Source organism: Antechinus flavipes, chromosome 1 (genome assembly GCF_016432865.1).
Source record: "Antechinus flavipes isolate AdamAnt ecotype Samford, QLD, Australia chromosome 1, AdamAnt_v2, whole genome shotgun sequence".
Taxonomy (NCBI): domain Eukaryota; kingdom Metazoa; phylum Chordata; class Mammalia; order Dasyuromorphia; family Dasyuridae; genus Antechinus; species Antechinus flavipes.
The window spans coordinates 390,131,622-390,143,396 of record NC_067398.1 but is presented as its reverse complement, the minus strand read 5'-3'; the positions used below and the strand labels follow the sequence as shown (position 1 = coordinate 390,143,396).

The following is an 11,775-nucleotide window of genomic DNA, read 5'->3' as shown; positions in this document are numbered from 1 at the left end:
ATTTTCACTTAGTGTCTGCATCACTCAACCCTTATTGTTCCAGGTGTAGCCAGTATAGTTAGACTTACAAATTTGTGTTGGAGAGTTTAGCGATAGGAGTCCCTTCAATAAATAAGAACTATAGAAGTAGTATATGGTATTTACACATCTCAGTCATTTGTATGACGTTAGAAATGTCCCCTAGCTTTAGGAAATTATCTGCAAAAACCTGTTTCATTCTGTCTCATATGGTAATCAAACAGGCCTTCTTAAAGTCATATAGTGTTCTAATAAGCATTATATTTATCTAAGAAAGCAAATGTATGAGTATTTATAGTTCCTCTGTTCTCCCACAGTGTTTTAGCATATCATTAATGATATTTTCTACTCTAAAAGAATATTTTCATTTGAAATATCTTAAAAAATGTTTTTTTTTCTGAATGACTTTAAAATTGTGTTGCTTTCAGCAAAGATTTTATTTACATTTATTCGTGTTCACAATCTCATTTTAAGTGACATTTTACATTATTAGCAGACAACATCAAGTACTCAGACAGTGATATCTAAATTTAACAGAATTGCTATCATTGATGAGATGAGTACAGTCACTACAAATATACTGGCAAATCTAGCCTATTTGCTGTTTGCCACAAATCTTCTTGGCATGACTTGGTATCAGTATGTCATCTGTCCTCATGCAAAACTTTGTCAGTTCACTTTTTCTTTTACTACTTTTCACTGTTTATAGCTTCATATTCTTACAAATTTTTGCTGGACTCTATAACATTTTTCAAGTAAGTAGTACTCTAAATCAGCCTTGATTATCATGGCTCTCCACTTGACCAGATCAATTGCTTGCTGATTCAGGATATCTCTAGGTTCTTTTGACTTCTTTGTGGCAGTATTTTACATTAGATAAATTCCTGATTTACAAACAAAAAAAGTTATTCAACATCAACTCTTTTAAAAAATCACTTTCTTTGTCTTGACAATAAAAATCTCAATGTCTTTAATTTCCCATTTTTTCAGAATCAACAGCTTACTTAAATAACTTAAATGGGAGCATTTGCAGTTACACTTCTTCCTGTCCTTATTCTAATTTGATATTGATTTTAACCTTTGCTCTGACCACTTGAAAATCTAATTCAGACATGAAAGTGTTCAATGCTTGGAATGTACAATACTTTCTAACTTCTCTGTTAAAATATTCATAATATGTAGTCATGAAATATTTGAGTAGTATATAAACATTTAAGCTTAAATTTTTCAATCCAAATAATGTTTTCCAATATATTTCTTTTTCTCTTCTGCTCTGTGTGCATCTTCACATTGTCTCTAAGCTCTAAAATCACCTCAGTACTACAGAGAGATATCAGATTAGGACTTTTTTTAATAGAAATTCATGCCATACATATAATTCATTTTATGTTTCATTTGATTTATATTAAGATCTTCACCTCTAGAGACAGAGTGGACAGAGAAAGTAATTAATTCCCCAACTATGGACTAGATTGATTTGCAACTTGTCATCCCAGTTGTATTAGATTTACTCAATCCTATCAGTGTTAATAATAGCTATAGAATTTTATATTCACAGATCCTAAAAAAGGGGGGATGTATTTTTTTTCTGATCTTGAGATGGATAGAACCATTCTATATAAGATCAAGAGATAATGGATATAGTGGTGGAGGGTACCTCAGTGACTATTTGGTCCAGCACTTTTCATTTTGCAGATGAAGAAACTGAGGTCCAGGAAAATTAGGTGACTTTCCAAATTCTCCAAAGTAGTATTTGAACCAATGCTTTTTGACTATAAAAAGGTGCTATTTTGTTCTAAGACTAAAAGTTCCCTTTGGAATGTAGTAAGCTGAAGAAAGAAATACAAATTAAAGGTGTCCCGAAACTATTAGTGCAGTTTTGTGATGTAAAAGATATTAAAGCATAAAACTGCACTAAAACCTTTGGGACACTGGGATTAAACTCTTTTTAACCTTTCTCTAGCTTTCACATTATATTATAAAATGACAATTTTTAGAAAAGAATCCCCTAATGTCCAAGGTTGTAGGTCCTTTTTTTTTTTTTTTCCCCCAGTTTTCCAACAAAATTAGCTTGGTAATAAGAGTGGATTGAATGATCTATTTCAATTGATGTTAAAGGACCAACATCTGAGTTGCCAAGGTAATTTATTTTTCCATATTCTGATTCAGTTGCCTAACAAGACATGCTTGACACACATTAACATACATATTCCACTAATGTCCAATCAGATTTCCTAAATGTCTAAGTCAATTTGACAGCTTTCTCATCTAGATGGTTTCTGTGCAGACTGTTGCCACAATTTTAAGATACTTTAATAACAGTCAGAATTTGTAGAATGCTTTAAGGTTTGCATATTTGTAATTCATTTAAGTATCTGGATTGGAAATATTTCTGCTAAAATTTTCATTCTTAGGAAATCTGGAATGGGATAATTTTCCTCTGTACATAGTTTTTAATGAAAATTAAGCACCGATTTCTAGATTTATTTATTGCAATAAAAGGGAAATCCTAAAACTTAATATTTAATCTCTACAAGTTAATGATGCCTGTGGCCAAAGTTCACCAGAGATATGTTTTTAACCAGAAAAGGCTGACTCCTGACTCTGGCTTGCCTCCTGTTTCCCCAGTATAATCACTTATGTTTGTGAATACTGGAAAAAGAAATTCTAAAACCTGACCCATGAGGATGAGTAAAAATAGAACTTCACCATGAATTCAGGAGTTACCCTGAATTCTGTTATTACTCCAGTCCACCTCCCTCATGTAGTTCATTTATTTTCCCCTGCTTCCCACCAGAAAAGTTCAGCATATCTCAAGATCAACATGTGAGACAATGCTTGGATTCCATTTCATAAAGCTGTTAATTAGCAAATCCAAATACAGATTGAAAGCAGCTGCCTCTGGCAGCTGGTTGAGCCACTGCTGCCCCTGGGCCTTGGCATATAGCCTCTTAAAGCACTTTCATTGTGAAAGGATCCATGAATCCTTCCCTAGTGTCTTTGCTGAATGCATTCCCTTGGTCATTGTTCTCCTGTTGGCTGTCAGGGATTGCAACTCCCAAAAATCCTGCTAATATTGGCAAGTACTCCCCCTCTGCTATGCTTGATATGTTGCTATCCCTCCTTCTACTCCTAGAAAGTACTTTCCTTATCATCATGTCCCACTTCTAAATCCCCAACCCTTCCCTGGCAAGGGCCACTCTACCCTGCTTACTGAAAGATAGCTTCCTAAATCAAAAAAGAAAATATCTCATTATATTCATTTATCTTTATAGCCTAATAATGCCAAATAGCAGTTCATGGAATTAGTCAAGAGAGTGTGTCATATTCTCTAGCCAAATTGCTTAAATTATGAAATAATCAGCCCTTCCTTACATATTTCTACCCTTATTATTTAATAATCATTTCTTTGTTCATCTATATTCTTGAGATGGCTATTTTAGATTATACTACAATCTTTCCTTCATCTCCTAAATAAGTGTGATTTCAGTATTGCCATTCCTAAGACTAACCATAGACTATTTACTGAAATGCTAAAGTTATGGGCATCTTTCCAATTGCTTAACTAACCTTCTGAGTTTTGAAGAAAAACACACTGTCTTCTGAGAGAGATCTCCCTTCTATCTGTTGAAATCATTGTCAACATTATGTAGAAGCTGAGAGGAGCTTCATCTAGCCTATAAATGGGCTAGATAAGGACCTTGTATTCTAGACTTGGTTCAGTAAAGACTATCAAAAAGCAGTTACCAACATACTATTTTTTGGCTCATTAACCTTATTTTTAATTAAAGCTTTTTATTTACAAAACATATGCATGGGTAATTTTTCAACACTGACCCTTGCAAAACCTTGTGTTCCAAATTTTCCCCCCTTTCCTCCCACCCTCTCCCCTAGATTGCAGGTAATGCAATACACAACATACTTTTTGTTTAAATACAAAATGATGTAGAAATGTGAGCAATGGTGAGATCTAATTAACTCTAGTTAGAATTTATATAGTCCTTTAAAGTTTGTAAAACATTTTACATATGTAATCTCATTTCATTCTCCCAAGAATCCTGAGAGGTAGGTTCTATTATCTTCATTTTACAAATGAAAAAACAGGCACAGAAAGTTTAAGTGATTCACTCAGGGTCACACATTTCTTCCAAATTCAAGTCCAGCACAGTGTCAGATCTATTTTGGGAAGGCGTTTGAGAAGCCTCAGACAGCCCAGGATAGTTGGACTTACATACTTGAAGAGATTACATGTGGAAAAAATTTGATCTTCCAGTTTCAAGAGGACAAAACTAGAAATAATTGGTAGTAGTTGCAGAGGTTTGGTTTAAGGGGAAAAAAAAAAAACTTCCTTATAATTAGGGCTTTTCAAAGTGGTGGGTTCCATTTAACTAAAGGTCTTCAAAGGCTGAATGATCTCTTGTCAAGGAATGCTGTATAGGAGATGTTCCTTGATACATGGGTTGAATTAGACCTTTGAAATTCCATTCATCCTTTTGTACAATCAACAAATTTCTTATTATTCACCATAGATATTCCTGACAAAAGTTATGAATTCTATTGTTGGGTCTGTGCTCAAAGTCATTTTGGCTCAGTATTCCATATATGCTCAATTGTGTACTCAACTGATACAACTTCTGAGAATCCAGGAACATATCTATGCTAGAAAATAGATCTTTAGAAGAGATTGTGTGCATCCATTTTGTCTAAATCTTTCCTAGTTAATTGTATTATTACTGTATTCCCTCCTTTAAACTACAAAAGTCTGTGTCAACCCCTATTCAAATAGTTTCAGTGGTTCCCAATCGCCTATAAAATAAAATATATGCAATTTACTTTCTAATACAGGAATAAATCTGCCCCTACAATCTGACTCAACTTTTTCCAGATTTATTTTACAGTACTCCTCTTTCATTTGCTTTATTATCCACCTGCTAAGATATTCATCTGTCTTACACTAAACTCTTCCACCTCCATGCATTCACAGGTTTATAGATTGAAACCACAAAATAATACTTTAAAAAATATCTCCACCAAACCTGCTAACTGCCCAAAATAGAGTAACTTCTCTTAAGTTGTTTGAAGGTCTTTTTCCTCATCACCATTTATTAGAACTGAGTTTCCCAACTGGGCAGGTGGGTGGCAAAGTGGATAGACTGTGATCCTGGGTAAGTCACTTAACAATCTCAGTCTCCTGAACTGGAAAAGGAAATGGCAAACTACTTCAGTATCTATGCCAAGAAAACCTCAGATGGGATAAAAAAAACTAAGACTGAAATGACTGAACAACATCTTTGTATCTATAGTACCTAACATAATGCATTGCTTCTAGTGGTTTTTTAAATAGATATTTGTTGAGTTGAACTGTGTCAGGTTTTTAACATAAGCATTAACAGCTTATCAGTACTGTTCTACTTAATCTCACTGTGAAGATGGTTGGAAGAGACATAAGATTTTCTTTCAACATTTATCAGTTTCCTAGAAGCCTTAGATTTTAGAAAAGGGATCATCTGTAGGCTAAACACTGTAACTTCAGAATACATTTAAGGCTTATTCATTCTTTTTTTCTAATTCTGTAAAATAACATTATGGCCAAAGGCAGAGTGGACAGAAACAATTTTTTTTGACAGATGAATTCCAATTCACAATAGGTAGGTCTGCATCCCAGATTGCACTCTTTCAGTTATATTAAATAACTCAAAACAGCTATTAAGTGAACTTGTATGCCCCGCAACCATAGCAAACAGAAAGACAAGCGGCCTCCTCTAGGTTGATGACATTGTTTTATTACTTCAAACTTGAGAATACCCTTAAGCAGCTGGACCTGTTAGATAATTATGATCAGAAAGAGAAATGTGGAAGCAACTAAACTAAAATGAAATTCTCTATGCTAGCAAACATTTCTAATCTTTAAATGGACAGTAACTTAACACAATCCAGTAGATTCATCTTGGTGCATCCATTTCCAGATTTATTTTACAGTACTCCTCTTTCATCTGCTTTCACCTGCTAAGATATTCATCTGTCTTACACTAAACTCTAAGTTTTAAGTTTTTAAGTTAGTTTTTAAAAAGGCTCATATTATCATATGAGCCTTCTTAAAATCAGATATTCTACATGGCCCACACAGAGGCTTTGTGAGAAACATCTTTATGTAGGGCAGTGGTGAAAATATTAGATATGAAGAAAGACTTCAGTTCAAATCCTGACTTCCTAATTTTTGTGATTCCATTACTTTCCCTACAGAGTTCTTGTGAAGATCAAATGAGATAATACATGCTAAGCATTTTAAAATGTTAAGCATCTGCCAGAGCTATTGTTAAGAGGATCTATGACAAAATAAGACAGAGGATCAAAGGAAGCAAAAATGGATAATTTTGATTACATGAAGTTAAAAAGGTTTTGCACAAACAAAATCAGTGCAGCTAAGATTAGAAAGAAAGCAAGAAACTGAACTAGGGAAATATTTTATAGCAAGTTTCTCTGAAAAGGACTTCATTTTTCAAATGTATAGAGAATTGAGTCAAAGGATGTGAGTAGGCAGTTTTCAGAAGGAAAAAATTAAACTTACCTCTATAAATTATATGTGTATCTATGTATCTGTGTGTATATATCCATGTTGATATGTATATATATGAATGTATGTACCCATATACACACACATATATAAATAATGATAAATAGAAAAAAGGATAAATTATATACGTGTGTATGTAGAAAAAATAAATTTTAAGTCAGGGCTTATTTTATGTTTGTCTTTGTATTCTATAACACTTAGCATAGCATAGAACATTGGTGCTTAATAAAGGTTTGTTGATTTTTAGTTGATTATGCCAAGGATTCAGAGATGTGTTTTCATAGTTCAAAAGTTTAGTTCTGTCTCTTGCACATCTGGTATCTAAAGCAGACATGCCAGTTCAATAATGCAGAACAATAATCAATAATGTAGAACAGCTATTTCAGACATTCTTCAAAGAATTCGACCATGAATTAACCTCTATCCAGCACTTAACAAAACTTGTTTGAGACAACGGCTATATAAAAGAGATGAACAAAGAGAAATGTTAAATGAGCATTCCACTAGGTTCTCTTAAATTCTTTCCCTTTATTGAATTGGGTCACCAGAAAGCTAGATGCTAGATTATATTTGCTTCTCTAGAAATGCTTTCATTGAATTGACTTTATTGTTTATATTCAGATTCTATAGAAATGTGTATATGTCCTTTGCAAACATTAAGCTACTCTTATAACAGGCCCTACACTATTACTATGTACTTCTTAAGGTGAAAAAAACAAGCAAGAGAAAATTCTGTTCTAGATCTGATTCTTAACAGATTTCTGGGATATATCTGATAAGTATCTTGGGAGGAGAAAGAAGTGAGCAGCACTCTCCCTTAAAATATGACAGAGAAGAACAAACACAAGGGCTATTCTGACAAGCCCCATAGATTTTAAGAAAATGGATTTCTTAGGGTTCAAGGAATAATAGCTAAGTTCTGATAGTCTAAATCACTACAGGAAGAGTAAGACAAAGAAGAATGGGAATCTATCAAGAAGCAAATTCTGAACTCAGAAAAAATATTCCATTAAAAAAAAGTTGTCATAACAGTAGTTAACCCCTGTACACAGCAATAAGATGATTATGGATGATCAACTCTGCTTATGTGGCTCTTTTTAACAATAAGGTGATTCAAGCCAGTTCCAATAGACTTGTGTTGGAGAAAGCCATCTGTATTCATAAAGAGAACTGTGGAAACTGATGTGAATCACAATATAGTGTTTTTACTTTTTTGTTGTTTCCTTGTTTGTTCCTTTCCTTTTTTTTTCCCTTTCTTGATCTGATTTTTCTTGTGTAGATAATAATTGTGGAAATATGTATAGAAGAACTGTACATGTTTAACATATTTTGAATTATATTCTGTCTGTAGGGGAGGAGTTGGAAGGGAGGGAGAAAAATTTGGAAAACAAGGTTTTGCCAGGGTGAAAATTGGAAACTATCTTTGCATATGTTTTGAAAATAAAGGGCTATTTTTTAAAATAGCTTACAATTATTTTATTACTCACAACCCTGAGAATAAGATTATTAATCTTGTTTACAGTCAAGAAAATATAGGCAAATAAAAGTTAAGTAACTTGCAGAGGATTCCACAGTTAGCAAGTACCTGAAGACAGATTTGAATTTAGATCTTTCTGACTCCAGGTACTATCCACTTCACCATCTAGCTTCTTTGTTAATTACTTTGAAAAGACAAAGAAACTCATCAACTTACTTAAAGTTAATTAAAAATCATTCATATGAACTTGCTATATGATCCTGGGCAAGTCTCGATTACCTAAAAAAACAAACACAAAGAACAAATTAAAGCATTCGATAAATGGAATCAAAGAATAGCTAACAATAGAGCTTTACAAAAGTGAGACATTGAGATAGACTGACAAGAGATAAACTGCTCAGACCAGATCATACAATTTAAACCATCATTTATTGGCTGGCCAGCGACTGACCACTCTAGCAGGCTAGTGGAGATCAACCCCAATCCTCTAGCAAGGTACATTTTAAGCATATTTGCCGCTTCCTAGTACAGCTTTGTGGTTACATTTTTACGTTAAACATTGACCCAATTTCTCACTTACAAAGGGGGAACTAATAAGATGTGGGTGAGCACACAACTAGATATGTCGACCTGACATTGTTAAGCAAACACTTCTTGAAATATCTGGGGCCTCATGACCTTGGATGGGTCCCTGTCCTTTGTCCTTTTCAGATAGAGTACCAACCCTGAAGTCAGGAGGTTGAGTAAAAAATTGGTCTCAGACACTTAATACTTCCTGGCTGTATGACCCTGGGCAAATTACTTAACCCCAATTACCTCAGCAAAAAATAAATAAAATAAAAAGAATAGCCTACATACTGGAAAGAATAGAACAAAAACTGGTTGAGAGAAAGGGGAAAACCACAATATATAAAATAGTAAGAGAGCTACTCACTGGGTCTTGTTTCCATGGTTCCTGAACTGTATCCATGGTTTCTGAAACAATTGGTGTACATGATTGGAGAGCTCTGAAAATTCATGGTAAATAAAACCCATTCCAGGGCTGGAGTAGCACAGGTGGTGTTCTATTCTCCTTCAGAAAGTAGAGAAGAAGGAAGAAAATGAAAAAAGACTTAGAAAGGGAAGAGGAAGAAGAAAAGGTTGAAGAGGATGAACAATAGGTTAGGGACAATGTTTTGTGATGGGTTAAGAAATATAGAGTATAGAATTACTGGTGACAACATCATGCAAACAAGCTGTTTTTCTCTCAGAAGCATACTTGTGATGGATAATGGACCATTCTCCTAGGTAACTACTGGGATGGAGACTGCAGTTTCTACAGTATATTGTTTCAGTACTTACATTTATAGGGTCACTTATCTGGGTCACCACCTGTCCTAACTAGAGCATAGGTGAGAATGATTGACTACTGGCTGCAAATGACTAATTGCTGCCATCTGGTGTTTCATATATTGAGTATAGGACTGCTCCTGGCACCTCAGCAGGCTCTCTGACCAGCCACAGTTCTTCCCCAGATCCCTAGCAAAGCTAATCTCATCGAGTGAGAAGAGGGTTTCTAAAAGCCAGAGCTTAATCTCCTGCTAAGTAAGAGAGGTATTTAATGGGAACAACAAAAGATTACTAACTCTTGGAATAGGCATGTGAGCCAGAAAAATAATTCCTAATTTTTGTCCTATCATTCTAGATCCAAATATTATTTACCACAATGGTGGTGATATTGATGGTATGTATTTAATTAATGTTGACTAATCCTGAGATTTTGACTCAGAAACAATGGAAAATGCTTTGGTTCAAGTAGATAGATGAGATTAGTACAATTAGAAGGAAAGTTCTTGGAGCTTCAACAAGACTGCCATCACTGTATGATAAAGGAATTTGGCCTACCCTTGTCTTGATGGGCTTGGTATTGTCTCATTTTATCATCTTGACAACATTAGGAGGTAGTAATCAAATCTCACATCAAGCCAACATTTCTTAGATATACATATCATGACGGGGGTTTGTGATCAAACCAATTTAGACCAACATGAGATGTTGCTCCATATATAATTTGTGTCCTATTGTTTTCTAGTTTTCCTAGCAGATTTTATCAAATAGTGAGTTCTTGCCCAAAAGCTAGAGTCTAGATTTATCAAACACTGTTACTTTTATCATTGCTTGCTTGTGTCTTGTGTATCTAGTCTATTCCACTGATTCATCTCAATATTTCTTAGCTTGCACCAGATAGTTGTGATGATTACTGCTTTACATTATAGTTTTGAGATCTGGTATCAATAAGACACCTTCCTTTGTATTTTTTCCTGTTAATTCCATTGATAGTCTTGATCTTTTGTTTTTCAAGATGAAAGTTATTTTTTCTAGCTGCATCAGATAGTTGGGCCAGACTTAATCAAATAAAATTTAACAATAATAAATTTTTCTTGAAGTAGGGTTTAAAAATTAAATTCACAAGGATAAACTGGGGAAGATTTGGTTTAAATAGCTATTTGAGGAAAAATAGAGTATTTAGTGGACTAAAATGTTAGCATGAATAAACAAGTGTTTTTTTTTTTTTTTTTTTTAAGCAAAGCTAATATAATACTGGATTTCATTAAGAGAGTGGTTTCAGGAATAAAGAGGTGATAATACTATTTCATTATACCCTGATCAGAACAAATCTGTCATTGTGTTTAGGTACTAGAGAGTTTGAAGGAGACATAATAATTGCTTTCACATATTTGAAGGACCAGTCTCAAAGGGTAAAATTAGGAGTAATAAGTAGAAATTACAAGACAGAAATTAAATCTTTATGTAAGGAAAAATATTCTTTCATCTAGAGCTATTCAAATACAGAATGAATTACCTGCAGGTGTAGAGAGTTCTCCTCATTTGGTGTCTTCAGGGAAAAATTGGAAGACCACCTGTTGGTATGTAATTAAAGGGATTCTTTCCCCTGAATTATTGAATTAAATGATTACTAAGTTCCTTTCCATTTCTTAAATAATGTGAATAGCAATTCTTGAAGAAAAAACTTACTATGACCAAAAAAAATTAAAATGCTCTTAATAATTTTCATTCTGAAAAGCAGTTAAAAGCTATGCTAAAAAAAAAAAAAGAAAAAACATCCAGCAATATTGTAATTAGGCCTATGCATCAAAAAAGAACAAAGGAAGAAGAAAAATAATCCTTTGTACGAACAGATTTATAGCAACTCTTTCAAATGAAGGAAATGACTGAAAAATTGGCATATTATAATCATTAATATAATGGCATTTTATTGCACTGTAGCAAATGATTAAAAGGCTATCTGAAGTGAAACTTAGTTATATATGTGTGAACTGATGCAAAGTAACATAATCAGAACCAGTAAAATCATTTCTACTATAATAACGTTCTATAGGAAAAAAAAACCTCTGAAAGACTAAAAACCTCTGGTTAATATAAAGACCAATCACAGATTCAGAGTACTGAGGATGAATCATGCTACCCATTTCTTAAAATAGGGTCATAAACTCAAAGTACATATCGAAATATAATTTTTGGACATAGCTAATATGGGATTTTGTTTTGTTTATTCATATTTGTTACAAATATTTTATTTGTATATGAGGCATAGGGGACTTAGCTGCCCCTCTAAAAAGAAAAATTAAAAGAAGTTCATTGAAGCAATTAAAAAAAAATAATAATAAGAGGAAATAGAACAGAGTAAATTCCAGACAAGCAAGAC

General features: G+C 33.5%; 1 long non-coding RNA gene across 1 annotated transcript; it reads right to left on the bottom strand.

The window, feature by feature from the left end:
• Positions 1 to 468: 468 nt before the first annotated feature.
• On the bottom strand, positions 469 to 9,228 carry LOC127543605 (uncharacterized). The gene is made up of 3 exons (XR_007949265.1): positions 9,004 to 9,228; positions 8,286 to 8,348; positions 469 to 902 (listed from the first exon to the last, which is right to left on the bottom strand). It is a non-coding gene; the product is annotated as an uncharacterized LOC127543605 (long non-coding RNA).
• Between the last annotated feature and the right edge of the window lie 2,547 nt (positions 9,229 to 11,775).